A 17,884-nucleotide genomic window follows, 5' to 3' on the forward strand; every position below is an offset into this window, starting at 1 on the left:
TTGCTTTTAATTTATTATGAGTAAATTAGAGGCGGAGATATGGGGTGGGGGTAATCAGTAAGGAAAGCAGAAACGCTTTTGTCTCCCTTTGCAAGAATAATGAGAGGAAAAAAAAAAAAAAAAAACCAAGACCACAATTTGTGAGATATTTGTTGCTTTGGAGAACAGCATGTCGGGGGGTGGGAGGGTGAGGGAACGTTTCACTGTTCTTTGAGATCTTTGCCTGGAAACAGGAAGTTTGTTTGGCCCACTTTACCTGCTCAGGCCATTTGCTATCTACCTCCAGGCACAATCTGCTGTTTGTAATATCACAGTTAGTTGCTGTGGAGACAGTGACGTGAGCACATCAGCCTTCTGGCTGTAGGAAAGGAACAGTCTGCTGAGAGGGGGCCCCAGGTACAAATAAATACATTCCAAAGCAACAGGTGAGCTTCAGAGAAGCCAGCTCTCTGGTTTCTACTGAAATGTTTCTAGCATTAAACAAACATTGGATGAAACACAAACATCTGTCTGGAAGCGAAGCCTGCAGCTCATGAATTCCAGGGCTGGCTGTGGCCCCTGCCTCTGATTTCCTGTGTGGGCCAAGACAATTGGCTGCTTCTCTCTGTGTCTTAGGTGAGCTGGCTCTCCTTCCTGGCTCCTACCCTGAACCCTGGCCACATGGTGGGATTAGGAGGGCAGATGCAATTGGAAAGTAGAAGGAAGTGTCTCATTCCACGGTGGCACCAGGCAGAAGTGGGCACGAGAGATGTTTACCCTGCCAGGCCTCACAAAATCATCTTTCTCAGCAAACCACCATTTATTAACCCCTTCTCTTCTTCAGTCACTCAGCTACATTAATGCAGGAGAATGCTCAAATGACACGGTAGTTCTTAGGATGATCTATATCTTAAGGGCAAATCCAGTCATTGCTGGAGAACTGGGCAGGTGAAATCATTCATTGAACCTGTGCATTTGGTTTCACCATGTTTTCACGTGTTTCTAGATAGCTAGGTTCAGCTAATGTACAACAGGACATGCCCTGTTAGCTTACTAATAGCTGGGATTAATGTGGAGATTCAGTATTTCCTGCAAGTCCAAATCATTGATAGCCTATTCCAAATTTTCAACCCTCTTCTGGATAGATACAGCTTGATATACCAACATTAATATTTTGGTTTATGTTGAAAGCCAAATTTGCATCTAGCCTATGCTCACCTTTAATCCATTATCAAGCACTAGCATTGCTTTGCACATAATGGATGTTCAATAGTTACTTAATGACTCAATGAATTAATTAATGCTACAATTCAGAAGCTGGTTGCAACACTGTATGTACGCGTGTGCCTGTCATCCTTCTAACATATGAGAGCTAGGAGGGACCTTAGAATCCTTTGCTTTAGCACTTTATTCAACACAAGGTGAGCCTGAGGCTCAGGGAGAAGGGGCTTGCCCCACGCTACAGTTCAGTCAGGACAGGACTCTGAGACCACTCAGTTTGGTGCTTTTTCTTCGTTCCTTTCTGTACCCTTCTCCACCCCTCATACCCAACCCTTCTCTTTTCCTCATGCTCCAGTGGAGAGGCCAAGCCACATTCCTGAAATCATGAGGAGCTCTGTCAGGCGCCTCAGCCTACACACAGACAGCTCGGCATTGCTTTTCCCTAGGAGCCAGATCCAACGAGGCCCTCCAAAGGGGCTGGAAGCCCACGGTGGCAGCTGGGCCCTTCCTTCGCTCAACACTACTCAACCTCGCTGGGACAACTTGGAGTCAGAAGTCCTACGTTTGAGTTTCCACCCAGTGATGTAGCAGCTACAAAACCTTGGCCAAACCACTTCACTTCTCTGGGTCTCAGTTTCCTTGTCTGTAAAAGAACAGTAATAAATCCTGCCTTGTCTGTATTCTAGATGGTTGAGGATCAAGCAAGATAAGATGCGTATGAAAACTTTAAGCTATGAAATGTAATACACCAAGGTATTGACAATATAACAATAATTATTATTTTCAGTAATTTCTTGCCTGGGAGGAGTGATATACCCAGTCAACTGTGTCTCACAATGTTTCTAAAATATCTTCAGGACAGAGATTTGTACCAGCCACAGATAGTGGTATCGACCGCACCTACCTTTAGAGTGGCTTCCTGCCGCAGGGTGCACCTCTCCTTCCACTTCTTTCAGGTCAACTAGAAGCCAGTGCTCTCAGCAATAATCCTATAGGCTCCCAATAATTACTGTTTGTGAAGACCCATCTAACACCAGGGAGAGAGGAGAGGTATCTGCATTACTGGGGAGGAGGAGGGCAGTAGATGACACTTGCTTCGTACCCTCTACTGCTTTGCATAATTTCTTCTGGACTCAGCGTATGTAGGGTTTGTAATTATTTGCAGTGTTGGACTAAAATGAACCCTAAACACCAAACAGTTCCTGATCTGTACCTCTGAAAAGTGAGGCTGATGGCTTCTGCTTTTTCTGCTCTTCCTTTCAGCTCTGTAACAGCACGGGCTCATGGCTAGTGAGCACCTTCCCACCCGCAGTGCTTAGCGGCGATCTGGTGTTCCCGTGTGGGTCTCCCACTTTGAAGGCCTTTCCCGGATTCTCCAAACTGAACTTTCTGTCATCGCTCTGTGAAACATCAAAATCTTGTTTATTTCCAAATCACCCTATATTCATTGGTTAGAAATAGAAAGGATGGACCCAGGAGAACCGGCTCTAATATAAGTGAGTTGTATAAACGTGAGGAGGTCACTTAACCTGTGTTGGCAACGATTTCGCTTTAAAATGGGGAGCACCATGTCCTGGCCTACATTACCATCCAGCCTGAGGTTTTAGTGAGGTGCTGGGCATGGGAACACTTTGCAAGGAGTTACACTAAGATAATGGACGATTTTTGTTTGAATACTGCGGCGATCCTTCCTTTCCTTCTGACATCCCCCTCATGCCCTCCTTACATTCCATTCTACACTCTACCCGCCTAGGCCTAATCTGACTTTACATATGCCTGCCTGACTTTCTGGAATTCATTTGTTCTTAGTGGGCCACCGTTTGCATTCTGCTAGGCACCATGTGGCCCCTCAATCTGTTGACATGTGCCCTTCAAGCACACGGAGGCACTCAACATGGGCACTTAGCAGACCATGCGGCTGTGCACACACAACATCCAGTTTGGAAGTGGTGAATTGGTGAATTTAATTCTCCCATGCACCAGACTGAATAACCGAAATCCAGAAGAACTCAAGGGTGAAGGACTTTCCCGAGGTCTGTAGAGCACCAATTCACTACTCTAGAGCAGAAAGTCTTCTTTCCCAGAGTTTCTGATGAAAAGAATTCAGGACAACAACGTTCGGTGCTGATTTGAACGTGGTAGGTTTGGGTACAAGGGGCTGCAGGGGGATGATAAATCCTCCATGGCAAGAATCAGCCGTGGTAATTTCAGGTAATTTTCAGGCCAACTTGTTTCTCCCTCACTGAGCCACACTGGCTTGACAGCTGCTTCTTTGTACCCTGAAATATTTGAGCAGGCTGCGGTCATGGCCCCTTGCGTGTCCCTGCCTGCTTTCGCCACTCGGAAAGAACTCAGGTCTTGCAGAGGCTGCCCCTGATTCCACGATTACATGTGGACCCTGTAGGAGATGGAGGGGTGGGTCAGAGGCCCTGAGAGGGAAGAAGGTTGGGATCTTCTTTTCCCTGAAAACAGTCCCTACAATTTCTGAGTGTTATGAAGAAGGTATTGGTGTAGAATTCAAGTTCATTCCAGCACACAGTGGGTTTACCTAGTTGGCCAAGGGGACTTTGTGGCCAACGGCTATGACCTCAACTGTCCGTCACTGAAGTATATGTACAGGTTCTTCTGTCTCGATGAAACAATAGGAAGACACTAATTTGGGAAAGAAAGAATAGAGAGTGTGCAGGTGTGTGAGTGTGTGTGCATGTTCTTTTATTAATTGATAATACATTAATCTTTTGGATTTTTAAAAATCAAACACACACACACACACACACACACACACATATGCTCCCGCTCTCTTTTATTAATTGATAAAGGCACCACTGCCCTCTACTGGCAACAATATCATCTTTCCAGTGTTAGAAATGCCTGGATGGAGCCTTCATTGCTTCAGATAAAAAATTTTGAATACTTGTTGCAAATACTTCTTCAAACAATCTGCAAATAAAGTGTATTTCATAGGTTTTAGACATTTATTCATTCATTCATTCAACAAGTACTAACTGAAATGAGTAGGATGTGTATGTCCCGGTCTCAAAAAGTTATTATCTATCTAAAAGGTGGACAGGAATGCTAATGTAATGAGTACAGTTGATTTCACCATGTCCAGGGTTAATACCCAAGTTGCAAGCCCCCTGAACCACAGAGCACAGCTTCTGACTCACTGCCCTGCACCCTTGGTTGGGATGCTCAGAAACACAGCTAGAGACCTCTTTCTCACTGTCAAGGAGCATCTGCCCTGGAATAACTTTCATGGAATCATAGGTCCAGAAGATCAGACAAAATTCACATAAATCAGAGTGTGAGATTTCAAGGCCAGATGGGAAACCCATTCTCACAAGTCTTCAAGACTACTGTAATCTTTCAGGTTAGAGAAGCCTGTTTCTTCCAGCTCTCGCCTCAGGCACACATCCTTCGGATTCTTGGAAACCGTGATGTAGCATTCCCCTTTGCCTAGCCTTCTTCACAGTATTTTCAAGTTTGTTCATATTGGGGCTATTCCAGGCAATTTAAACAGGCGTGATTCCATTCAAACCTTCTGATCCTGGATTTTCTTCTTGTGCTATTCTTTAATCAAATTAGACAAAGTACGAATCCTTTCTCCACCCCCATCATTGTTTTGGACAAGGTAATGCAATTCACATGGTTCAAAAATCAAAGCAATAAAGAAGTTTAAAGTTAATGTCAATCCTCCATGTCAGCCATCTCTACCCTTTTCCCTCTTCCCTCTGCCACAGGTAATCGTTGTTAAAATGCTCCGTGTATTCTCTTGGTATTTCTTTAGGCAAATATGGACACATGCAAATAGACATTATTGTTGTTCTGCCCCTTTAGGCAAAAAGGAAGCATGCTATATACACCGTTTTGAGCCTTTCCCCCACCACATAGCAGTACACATTGGATAATTTTCTGCATCAATATATTTTTAAAGTTCATCATTCTTTTTATAGCTGTTAATATTCCATCATGTGACAATATTGTGGCTTATTTAACCAGCCTTCTATGAATAGAAAGTAGGTTTGTTTAGAATAAGTACTCTTGAGCTTATATTAGTAAAAGATTTTTGCTTTCTCCTTCTCAGTTTTATCCACCTTCTAATACTGTTTAAAATAGCGTTATGGGGCCAGGTGCAGTGGCTCACGCCTGTAATCCCAGCACTTTGGGAGATCAAGGAGGGAGAATTGCTTGAGCCCAGGAGTTTGACACCAGCCTGGGTAGTATAGTGGGACCCGTCTCTACTAAAAAATTAGCTAAGTGTGGTCATGCCTGCCTGTAGTCCCAGCTATTCAGGAGGCTGAGGTGGGAGGATCACTTGAGCCCAGGAAATGGAGGTTGCAGTGAGCTGAGATTGTAGCACTGCACTCCAGCCTGGGTGACAGAGCAAGACCCTATCTCAAAAAAAAAAAAAAAAAAGTGTTACTGAACCATTGGAGGTTTTTCTGCCTGATACCTACCACAGCCATTCTTGGGGACTCACCCTTGAGGGTCAGCTGCACACAAAAGAGCTCTGAATGCCCTCAGGACAGCAGAATGCAGGATGGAGGGCAGGGACAGAGTATTGGATCTTATAACAAGATCTGTTCAGACTCTGGGAACTGGCATGACAAGAAGAGATTCTACTCCAGAACTTCTCGGAGAGGAATGATGAGACTTTCTGGGAGGACGGATCAAAACAATGACATTGATATTAAACTAGGAATTACCTACATGTAATTGAAGCTGCACCACTCTTAGACAGACACACAAACCTAAGAAGTGAAGGACTGGCCTGGCGCAGGCTCACACCTGTACTCCCAGCACTTTGGGAGGCCGAGACAGGCGGATCACGAGGTCAAGAGATCGAGACCATCCTGGCTAACACGGCGAAACCCTGTCTCTACTAAAAATACAAAAAATTAGCCAGGTGTGGTGGTGGGCGCCTGTAGTCCCAGCTACTCAGGAGGCTGAGGCAGGAGAATGGTGTGAACCCGGGAGGTGGAGCTTGCAGTGAGACGAGATCGTGCCACTGCACTCCAGTGTGGGTGACAGAGCGACTCTGTCTCAAAAAAAGGGAAAAATAAGTGAATGACCAAAGGAAATGAAGATTGAAAGAGACATCAGGCAGTGGGCTTCAAAGAAACATAATAGACCCACATGTTCCTTTCCAAAGCTATGCCATACCATTCCAGTCCTGTCTTCTATACACAAAGTCAAGAAAGCTGGGTGATTCCCTCAATTCCAAGGACCAAGGCAGTTACATTGGTGGTTTGCAGCCAAAGCAACAAGCACCAGTGGTAGACTGACTTTTTAAAGAAGTTGTGATGACTGGTGGACTCAGCTTGCACCTGTGCATTTCTTGGTATAGGCAATCTGCAGCCTACCCAGGCAAGAGCAAAACAAGACGGTCAAAGAAACGATGGTCTCCACTGGGACTGCGCCACATCTACGACCACAGAAGACAGTGTTTCCAGTTATTTATTTCTGTGTAGCAAAGCACTCCAAAACTTAGTGGCTTAAAATGACAGTAATTTATGCTTTTTCATGATTCTCTGGGTCAGGAATTCAGGTAGGACTCAGCCAGGACTCACCCAGGCAGTTCTGACCATAACGTGTTATCTGGGGTCATTCACTCGCCTGCATTCCACTAGTGCCTGGGCTGGGCTGAAAACCCAAGATTTTACTCACGTGTCTGATGCCTCGGTGCTCCTCCATGTGGCCCCTCCACGTGGCCACCTTGGGTTTCCTCACAATGCTGTGGGCTTAAGCGAGCTGGACTCCTGACATCCCAGCTGCTTCCAAAGAGACAGGAAGCAGAAGCTACCAATCCTCTGAAGACCTGGGCTTGGAAGTTCCAAAAAGTTACTTCTGCCAAATTCTATGGGTCCATGCCAGTCACAGGCCAGCTCAGAATCAGAGAGGGGGAAACAGACTCTGTCTCCTTGTCTCAATTAGAGAAGCACATACAAGTACAGGGAGGTGAAGAATGATCGGGACGCCACCTTTGGAGACTTGCTGCCACAAACAGTGCACGGACAACTGCGGGTAGAAGATGCCTGCAGAATTGGGAACATTTTCAGCAAGGCCCATGATCAGTCGGTGTCTCTATAATTGGGTTTTGATTTGCATATTGGTGATTGAAGTGTTCAAAAAGCTTTTTCTCTCTACCAGAAAAATCGCTCCTTTTCATGACTACACAAAGGCAAGGGAAGCCCTGAGCGTGCTGCAGGCTGTAGCAAGAGAGGGAGGGAATCTCGTTAGAAGGAGAAGTGGCTGGCTTTGGAAATAGAGGTGGAACTATTGCAGATCTGGGGACACATGTCCTCTCAGAGGTATGCCAACCTGCCTTTGATACCAAACTCAGACGTTGCAGTTTTTCCGTATCCATGGTGAGCAATCCTTTTAGTCCCAACACTTGCCTGTAGTAAACCCAGAGTTGTACTTGGAACCTGAGTAGACAATGCAAATAGATCCAAATTGGCTCATGAAATGAAATATATTTACTAATACAGGATATCCACTCTCAAAGACACCAAGGAGGCACTAAAGTCCCACGCCAAGAGAGAGAAGTCAGTAACTGTGCCTGTGACCGGGGGAGGCTGGGCTTGCTCTCCTTCACCTAGGTTTGCACTCAGAGCAAGGGAGAATATAGGAGAGGGGAGAGAAAGCTCCCCTCCTGACAGGTACTTTCCTGGCCGTCACAGAAAGAACAAGCCTTTTGTGGTTTATTGGGAACCAAGCTCAGGTGTCCTTGGAGGCAGAGCCATGTGGAGCCAGCAGGCAGAAGAGAAAAGAGCCCTGGACAGGAAGTGTGTGAACCTGTGTTCTATTTCAAGCTTTGCCTCAACTGTTAAGGGGACTGACCGTTTAACAAGGGGGAGCTGCTGAGATGACTGGACACTTTGAAGTGATACCAGGACCCAAGGGTTCTCAAGTTCATTATTTGTGAAAAAAATGGAGCTTGTTTCTATGATCTTTCTCTGCTCTGACATACTACAGTCATAGAACTAGATGCGCTTGGGAGGTCTTTCCTGGATCAACAGATGGAGGACTTTTCAGAGCAGATGAAGGGAATGTGATCACCCACACCTCTGCTTCGGGCACAGCGAAGCTGACTGAGATGGAGAAGAAAGAAAACTTGGCCAAAGCTATACTTGTGCAGTAGCTGAGGAGACAGAGTTAGAATTAAAGACTTCTCTAGGTGGGCAAGATAGCTTAGACTTGTTTGCTATTTGTTTGCTTTGATTTTTGTTTTTAAAATTTGCCTTTTATAGACAAGAGTCAGAAAGGAGGTCAAGAGACACCTAGCTTCCTAGTTCTCTGCCAGGGATCCAGGTGTCCACACTGACTCTCACTACGGGTGGACTGGCTCTCCTGAAAAACAGAGCCCCTTTCATTATTGGATGGGCTGTAGGAATGCTCATTCAAATCCATTTCAATCCTTCATCTTCCTCCTCTCAGCCCCCCACCCGCCCGTCACTTTAGCCTTGCACCTTGTGTTACTGCCTCTGTCACACATTGTCAACGTCTCAGCGATGACGAATTCCACACCCCCCTTCCCTACCCCCCGCCCCCACAGTTGCCTGATGAGGGTTCTGGAATAAGATTCAAAATCCTCAAAGAGGTTAATCAGAACCTCTAAATCCCTGAAAAAGTGGAAAACCCAAGTTGATCTGGGCCCTTGAACAGATCCAGATGGAGCGGCATCCTACTGAAGGAAACAGACTGTGAGAGAGGGAGCGAGAAAACGCGAAAGATGAGAAAGAGAGACAAAGAAAGAAAAAGGCAAAAAAAGATATCAAGAGGGAGCTGTTCAGAACCCAAAGACTTGAAAGACAGAGGCGTCTTACTCCTCCGCAGCTCAGGCCACCGCTGAGAGGCCAAGGGTGAAGGGGCCCTGTGAATGGGGGCCCAGGCGGCCTCTGCTTTCCCTGAGAAAGCACTGAAGGCTCAGTGGTGTGGGAAGACAACACGGCCCAGCTGTGGGGGAGCCTCCAAGGGCTGTGACATTGACGCTGTCGCCAAGGCCTGCTGGGGCAGGGACAGGCATCCCGACACGGTCTCCTCAGCGGGGCCTCGGCAGCCTGGCCCCACAGCAGCCTGGGCCCCAGCCCCAGCCGCGTAGCCCTGCTCCGAATTTCACACCATGTCTAATCCAATCACCGGCAGATTGCAAACTCTCTGCCTACCTCCCAGATCGAGAATTCTTGGCCGGCTCGAACGATAGGCCCCTTCCCAGCCCAGCCGGCTGTCCTGCTCATCCATGTAAACCATTCTGCAACTCTCCCCCTGCCCCCACCTCCCCTTCTGGGCCCACCGAGTTAATCCTGTTTGCCTGGTCTGTCAATTTAAACAGCTTTAAATATGCCTCACCAGGTCCGGGTGGCAGAACCCTGATGCTTAAAAACAGAGGCCTTGCATCAAAGGGGGTTGGGGTAACGGGGGCCACGAGGGTGTCATTCAAAAACACAAAAACGACCCCTTGTTAAAAAACAAAAAGAAACAATCCAAATGAATCCTGCACACATAGAGAAAAACCATCACCACCCAACAAAATGCAGTTCCCTGTAACACGTTCAAAACCAGCTCCAAGGTGGAGCTGTGCTGGTGGTGTGGTGGGCACGGCCATAGCTCAGCACACAGGAAGGGCTTTTCCATGTGATCCAAGTCAGGTTGATCCATCCATCTGGGGGAACACTCCCGCTCTCCTTCAAAGTCAAAAGGGTTGGGCTGGATGGCTTTGATAATTCTGCAGCTGAGCCCTGGAGAGGGCTGAAGGCAGTGTGTGATGCATAGAGACAGAGTCAGATGCTCTGACACGGAATCCAGCTCTGGACTGAGGCTCTGGACCCAACGTTTACCGTGAGTGATGGAGAAGACGCCCCAGCCCCGTACGCCTCAAACGTAATGCACAAATGCATCACTTGGTGATCCTGACAAAAATGTAGAATCCGATTCAGTGGGTCTGCGGTGGGGCCCCAGATTCTACATTTCTACTGAGCTCCCAGGTGAGGCTCATGCACCTGTCCCATGGACCACATTTTGAATAGCAAGATTTTAGGTAGAATTGAGTGCCTTTAGCCTTGGACTCAGTTGTCTCGGTTTCCATTTCTATTCCTCCCTCTGACCCCCTCCCAGCCCCCTATCTTTTCTATTCTCTTCTCCATGAGGAACAAGACAAGAAAAACTAGTCTTGCATTAAAGCAGTGATGTCTAGATCATATCTCAGAAAGGCATTCTTTCAGTCTGTGCCATGTTCATGGAGTTGCCAATCACCAAAAAAGTGTGAGTAAGTAGGGGCTGCTTCCGGGGAGGACAGCCAGCCAAGGATCTCTTCACAGAGGAGTCAATGAAACTCAACTAAAGGCAGGGGAATGGATGAAACGTTTCTTGAGGGAGCCCTCCCAACCCAAGATTCTGTTATCCTAAGTCAGATCCTTGGCTTTGATAAGGCAAAGGAATCTGTCCTCCCTCTGTCTGGGTAGGAGAGTGACCCAGGGCCTGGGCTAGGAACTGGTATCTCTCTGCAGAGGACTTTGGTTACAAGCAAAGCAGTGGGTCTTGAGATATACGGGGCAGAAAGGCTCATGTGCACTGGTTTTCTAAGGTTTGCTTTTACTTCTAGAAAGAGGGGCAGTCCCACTGCTTCACAATTGCTAGAAAACAGAGACTTCTAACCACAGTGGCATTTAGCTTGTCTCTTAGCACATTCCCGCCTCGTACACCTTTCCCAAACCCACCCAATCCTCCATGTCATCATCTCCACAAAAGGGACAAGGCCAGCTCAGCCCAATGTGATCGCATGTTCTCTACTTTGAGTACTCCCCCAAGAAGGTGGAAGGCAGGGTTTGGACATGAATCACAGGGGCCCTAAGTACAACGTGCAATGCTGGAAAGAAAAAAAAATAGCAAGACAGTTTCTAGGAAGAGCCAGGTAATCAATGCACCAGGAAGACAGGAAAGTGAGCTCTGGCAGAACAGCATGTTGGGGAGGTGGCCTTGACCACAGCTTGGCTCAAGGCAGCAGCCACAGTGGGGCATCCGAGTAATGGCGGCTGAGTGGCAGTGGATGGGTGCGGGGAGGATTGCTGGAAGAGACAGGGAGGCTGGTGTGAGTGTATGTGTTATTAAAAGTAGATTCTAAACTGAAACCACATAAGAGAGGCAACAAAGGGGAAGTGGAGCTCAGAGCACAGAGTTAAGAACATTACCTCTTTACCTGGAGCTTTATCTCAACCACACACAGCCCTCCCCTCAAGGCAAGGGAAGTGCTAAGGGAGACTCTCACTCTCAGAGTCCTGCAAGTATGTCTCATGGCTCACTTGTTCCATCCTCTTAAGTCCCCACAAAGAGAGGCAATTGTTAATCCAGAGGGTAGCTGAGTGCTTGCAACCTCTCTCTCTCTCTTCAAGCATTTACTTAATACCCACTGTCTATTGACCATTGTGCTAGTGTTGATAGTAAGATTGAAGTTATGCTCCCTGTCCTTGAGAAGCAAAAAATTATTGATGGCAAAAAATAGCTGCATAACAGATAGTTTTATGTGCCTGGCTTATTCCATTTGACATAATGTCCTCTAGTTCCACACACGTTGTTGCAAATGACAGAATTTCATTCTTTTTTATGGCTGAATAATACTCCATTGTACATACATGGCACATTTTCTTTATCCATTCATCCATTTATGAGATACTTAGGTTGATCCCATACCTTGGCTATTGTGAATAGTACTGCAAAAAACATGGGAATGCAGATATCTCTTCCTCATAAATATATACACCTATTATGTACCCATAATAATTAAAAATAAGAATAATTTTAAAAATAGTTTTAAAAAATGAGATACTAAGTTAGGTGGTAGGTTCATGAGTATTCTTTAAGCTTTCTGTATATCTCACATACTTTATACTAAAAATAAAGTAAATTAAAGCACAGCAATGAGGACCCTCACAGGAAAATGTAGGAAAAGCAAGGAGGGTTTCGTGTAGATCCTGGGAGAGGAATGAGTAGCACTGGCATGTCATTAATCATATGTGGCCTGGCACCACCGAAAGCAAGCTGGCCACGATGATTCAGAGAGATCATCAATCATGAGAAGACTGACAGAGGTTTCAGGTACTTACCTTTGCCATTATTGTCTCTCAAAGTTTATGTTTTCTTGTATATCATATGTAAGAAACCTTTGCTCAACACGAGATATCTAATATTTCCTTCTGTGAGTTTTGTGATTTCTATATGTTTTATGGTTTTAGCTCTTACATTTTTGTAAATGGTGTGAAGTAAGGGTCGACTTTCTCCTCCTCCTCCTCCTCCTCTTCTTTCTTCTTCCCCTTCTTCCCCTTCTTCTCCTTCTCCTCCTCCTCCTTCTTCTTCTTCTTCTTCTTCTTCTCTTCTTCTTCTTCTTCTTCTTCTTCTTCTTCTTCTTTTCTTCTTCTCTTCTTCTTCTTCTTCTTCTTCTTCTTCTTTTCTTCTTCTCCTCTTCTTCTTCTTCTTCTCCTCTTCTTCTTCTTCTTCTTCTTCTCCTTCTTCTTCTTCTTCTTCTTCTTCTTCTTCTTCTTCTTCTTCTTCTTCTTCTTCTTCTTCTTCTTCTTCTTCTCCTCCTCCTCCTCCTCCTCCTCCTCCTCCTCCTCCTCCTCCTTCTCCTTTTCATATAGTTAACTAAAATTTCCAGAATCATTCATTGAAAACTTAATTTCCCCATTAAATTACCTTGACATTTTTGTCAAAAATCAACTGACCATACATGAGTGAGTCTACTCCTGGATTTCTAATTCAGTTACGTTATGGTCAGAGAATATACTTAGAATATACCTGGTATAACTTAAATCCTTCTAAATTTATTAAGACTTGGCCTATCTTAGTACATGTTCTGAGTGTACTTGAAAAGAATGTGTAGCCGGGCACGGTGGCTCAAGCCTGTAATCCCAGCACTTTGGGAGGCCGAGACGGGCGGATCACGAGGTCAGGAGATCGAGACCATCCTGGCTAACACGGTGAAACCCCGTCTCTACTAAAAAATACAAAAAACTAGCCGGGTGAAGTGGCGGGCGCCTGTGGTCCCAGCTACTCGGGAGGCTGAGGCAGGAGAATGGCTTGAACCCGGGAGGCGGAGCTTGCAGTGAGCTGAGACCCGGCCACCGCTCTCCAGCCTGGGAGACAGAGCAAGACTCAGTCTCAAAAAAAAAAAAAAAAAAAAAAAAAAAGAAAAGAATGTGTATTCTGCGGTTGTTGGGTGGAGTGTTCTATAAATGTCAAGTAGGTCAAGTTGGTTGATAGAGTTTTCCAAGTCTTCTATATACTTACTGATTATCTATTTCCTTGTTCTATCAATTACTGAGAAAGAATTGTTGAAATTCTAGACTATAATTGTGGATTTCTCTGCTTCTCCTGCAGTTTAGTGATTTTTTGCTTCACCTATTTTGAAACTCTGTTATTAGGTGTATAAATATTTAGGACTGTCTTGAGGAATTGATATCTTTGCCATTAGTAAATGTCCTGGCAATATTCTTTGCTCTGAATTCTACTTGGTCTGATAATAATACAGCTGCTTTGGCTTTCTCTTAATTCATTCCTGTATCTATATCTATCTATATACTTGGAGAGAGAGACAGGATTCTTATAAGCAGCATATAATTGGGTCTTGCTTGGTTGCTAGTTAGACAATCTCTGCCCTTTAATTGCTGTTCAGACCATTTACATTGAATGTGACTTTCTTTTTTTTTTTTTTTTTTGAGACAAAGTCTTGCTCTTTTGCCAGGCTGGAGTGCAGTGGTGCGATCTCGGCTCACTGCAACGTCTGCCTCCCAGGTTCAAGTGATTCCCCTGCCTCAGCCTCCCGAGTAGCTGGAACTACAGGGGCATGCCACCACGCCTGGCTAATTGTTTGTGTTTCAGTACAGACGAGGTTTCACAATGTTGGCCAGGATGGTCTCGATCTCCTGACCTCATGATCTGCCCACCTCGGCCTCCCAAAGTGCTGGGATTACAGGTGTGAGCCACCGTGCCCATCCAGATGTGACTGTTGATGTATCATGATACTATTATTTTTCTCTATGTCTTATCTGTTCTTTGTTCTCTTTTTTCCTTTTTTTCTGCCTTATGAATTGAGAAGTTTATACTTGAGCTTCCTTTAGGTATTATAGTAAAAAATCTTTAACTTACCACAATATACCTTCAAGTAATGTGCTATTTTACATAGTATAACAACCTTACAACAGCACCTTTCCACTCCTCTCTCCTGACTTTTGTGCCATGATTGTCATATATTTTACACCTACATTTGCTATGTACTTCAAAACATATTTACATATTTATATAATCAGTTATCTTTTGAAGTGATTTTTAATTTAAGAAAAATATTTTATCCTTCTCTCCCGTACACATATTTACCATTTCTGGCCTTCTATTTTTTTGTGTGTGTGGATCCAGGATCCCATCTTATATTATTTTTTTCCACCTGAAATATTTCCATTAATAGTTCCTGTGGTTCAAGTCTGTTAGTGATGAAGTACTTCAGTTTTTATACGTTTGGAAAATTCTTTTTTTTTTTTTTTGAGACACTCTCTGTTGCCCAGGCTGGAGTGCAGCAGCACGATCTCAGCTCACCACAACCTCCACCTCCCAGCTTCAAGTGATTCTCCTGCCTCAGTCTCCCCAGCAGCTGGAATTACAGGTATGCGCCACCGTGCCCAGCTAATTCTTCTGTATTTTTAGCAGAGATGGGGTTTCACCATGTTGGTCAGGCTGGTCTTGAACTCCTGACCTTGGATACTCCACCCACCTTGGCCTCCCAAAGTACTGGGATTACAGGTGTGAGCCACTGCGCCTGGCCAGAAAATTCTTTATTAAAAAAAGTAACTGGGCCGGGCGCAGTGGCTCACACCTGTAATCCCAGCACTTTGGGAGGCCAAGGTGGGCGGATCATGAGGTCGGTCTTGATCTCCTGACCTCATGATCTGCCCATCGGCCTCCCAAAGTGCTGAGATTACAGGTGTGAGCCACTGCGCCCATCCAGATGTGACTGTTGATGTATCATGATACTATTATTTTTCTCTATATCTTATCTGTTCTTTGTATATATACATATACATATATAAAATTTTGAGACAGAGTCTCGCTGTGTCACCCAGGCTGGAGTACAGTGGTGCAATCTCTGCTCACTGCAAGCTCCACCTCCAGGGTTCACACCATTCTCCTGCCTAAGTTTCCCAAGTAGCTGGGACTGCAGATGCCCACCAGCACACCCGGTTAATTTTTTTGTATTTTTAGTAGAGATGGTGTTTCACAATGTCGGCCAGGATGGTCACTGTGTCTGGTTTGACTTAATTTTTGAAAGATATGGCTGGGCATGGTGGCTCACACCTATAATCCCAGCATTTTAAGAGGCTGAGGTGGGCAGATCACTTGAGGTCTGGAGTTCAAGGCCAGCCTGGCCAATGTGGTGAGACCCCCGTTTCTACTAAAAATACAAAAAAATTAGCCAGGTGAGGTGGCAGGCGCCTGTAATCCCAGCTACTTGGGAGGCTGAGGCATGAGAATTGCTTGAGCCTAGGAGGTGGAGGTTGCAGTGAGCCAAGATTGCGCTACTGCACTGCAGCCTGGAAGACAGAGTAAGACTCCATCTCAAAATTTAAAAAAAAAAAAAAAAAAGGAAAGATATTTTCATGGGGTAGAGATTTCTAGGTTGACTAATTTTTTCCTTTTAGTACTTAAAAAAAAAATTGTTCCAGCTGGGCACGGTGGCTCACGCCTATAATCCCAGCATTTTGGGAGACTGAGGTGGGTGGATCATGAGGTCAGGAGATGGAGACCATCCTGGCTAACACGGTGAAACCCCGTCTCTACTAAAAATACAAAAAACTAGCCAGGCGAGGTGGCAGGTGCCTGTAGTCCCAGCTACTAGGGAGGCTGAGGCAGGAGAATGGCGTGAACCCAGGAGGCAGAGCTTGTAGTAAGCTGAGATCATGCCACTGTACTCCAGCCTGGGCGACAGAGTGAGAATCTGTCTCAGAAAAAAAAAAAAAAATTGTTCCACTGTCTTTTGACTGCTATTGTTTTCAACAAGAAATCTACTGTCACTTGTATATTTGTTCCTTTGTACATAATGGGACTCTTTTCTATGCCTACTTTTAAGATTTTCTCTTTATCATAAGTTTTAATTTTCGTGTGTGTGACAAGGTCTCACTCTGTCACCCAGGCTGGGTGCAGTGGCACGAATATGGATTACTGCAGCCTCAACCTTCTAGGCTCAAGAGGTCTTCCTACTTCAGCATCCTGAGGAGCTGGGGCTACAGGTGTGTGTCATCACACCCAGCTAATTTTTAATTTTTTTTAAAGATCTAGGATCTTGTTGACCAGGCTGGTCTCAAACTCCTGGACTCAAACAATCCTCCTGCCTTGGCCTCCCAAAGTGCTGGGATTACAAACATGAGCCACTACACCTGGCCTATCATAGGTTTTAGGTAATTTCTGTTTTATTTTATTTTATTTTATTTTTTTGAGATAGAGTCTCACTCTGTTGCCCAGGCTGGAGTGCAGAAGCACGATCTTGGCTCACTGAAAGCTCCACCTCCTGGGTTCACGCCATTCTCCTGCCTCAGCCTCCTGAGTAGCTGGGACTACAGGTGCCCGCCACCTCACCCAGCTAATGTTTTTGTATTTTTAGTAGAGATTGGGTTTCACCATGATAGCCAGGATGGTCTCGATCTCCTGACCTTGTAATCTGCCCGCCTGGGCCTCCCAAAGTGCTGGGATTACAGGAGTGAGCCACCGTGCCTGGCCAGTTTTAGGTAATTTCTTTATGATGTGTTTTTGTGTAATTTTATTTATGCTTCTTGTGCTTGGAGTTCTTTAAAGTTCTTGGACTTGTGGAGTTTTAACTTTGCCATATTTGGAAGCTTTTTATCTAATGATTCTGTAAATATAGTTTTTATTCCTTGCCCTTAGTGTTTCTAATTATACATGTTAATATAAAGGCTGCTTGAAGTTGTCCTATAGCTCACTATGCCCTGTTTATTTTTTTCAGTCTTTTCTTCTGTTTCATTTTGGATCACTGTCCTGTGTTGCCTGATATCAAATGTCAGAAAACCATTGATTGATGTAAATATAGATATAGTTATACATATATACTTTGTTTTGTATTTTTTTTTTGTCCAGTGTGAATGGGTAGGTAAATATGGTCCCTGCTACTCCATTTTGGCTAGAAGCAGAAGTCTTGCCTGACTTTTCTAGTCCTCAGCATTCTCATCTATAAAGTAAGATTGTTGGATTAGAAATCATTTATGAATTTCTATTTTTCTATGTCTTCCCTTCAAAACTGTTAGCCTTTCAATAGTTTTTTGAATAAATCACCAATCAGTAAAAAGATTCCCAAAACATGCTCTGCTCTATACTTACAAAAACCCATACTCTTCAACTAATCAGAAGGAGATTTCTCAATAGCTCCTGCCTCCCACCCCCCAGGTCTCTACAGATCTTGCCACATGGTTGCTAGTCAGAAAAGGTCATATGTGAGTAAGATCTGTTATCCACCTGTAATCTAAAAGCCTGTGAGTCAAAGGGCAACCTTCCTTGCCCCTTTCTCTTTGTCTCTTCCTCTCTCCTTTCCTCTCTTTCTCTGTTCCTTACTTTTTTCCAACACATATTGAGTGGCTACTCAGTGTCTGATACTGTGTAATCTCATTGATGAGATCTCCCTGTTTCCTGG

The sequence above is a fragment of the Theropithecus gelada genome, chromosome 11 (assembly GCF_003255815.1).
Source record: "Theropithecus gelada isolate Dixy chromosome 11, Tgel_1.0, whole genome shotgun sequence".
NCBI classification, from domain to species: Eukaryota; Metazoa; Chordata; class Mammalia; order Primates; family Cercopithecidae; genus Theropithecus; species Theropithecus gelada.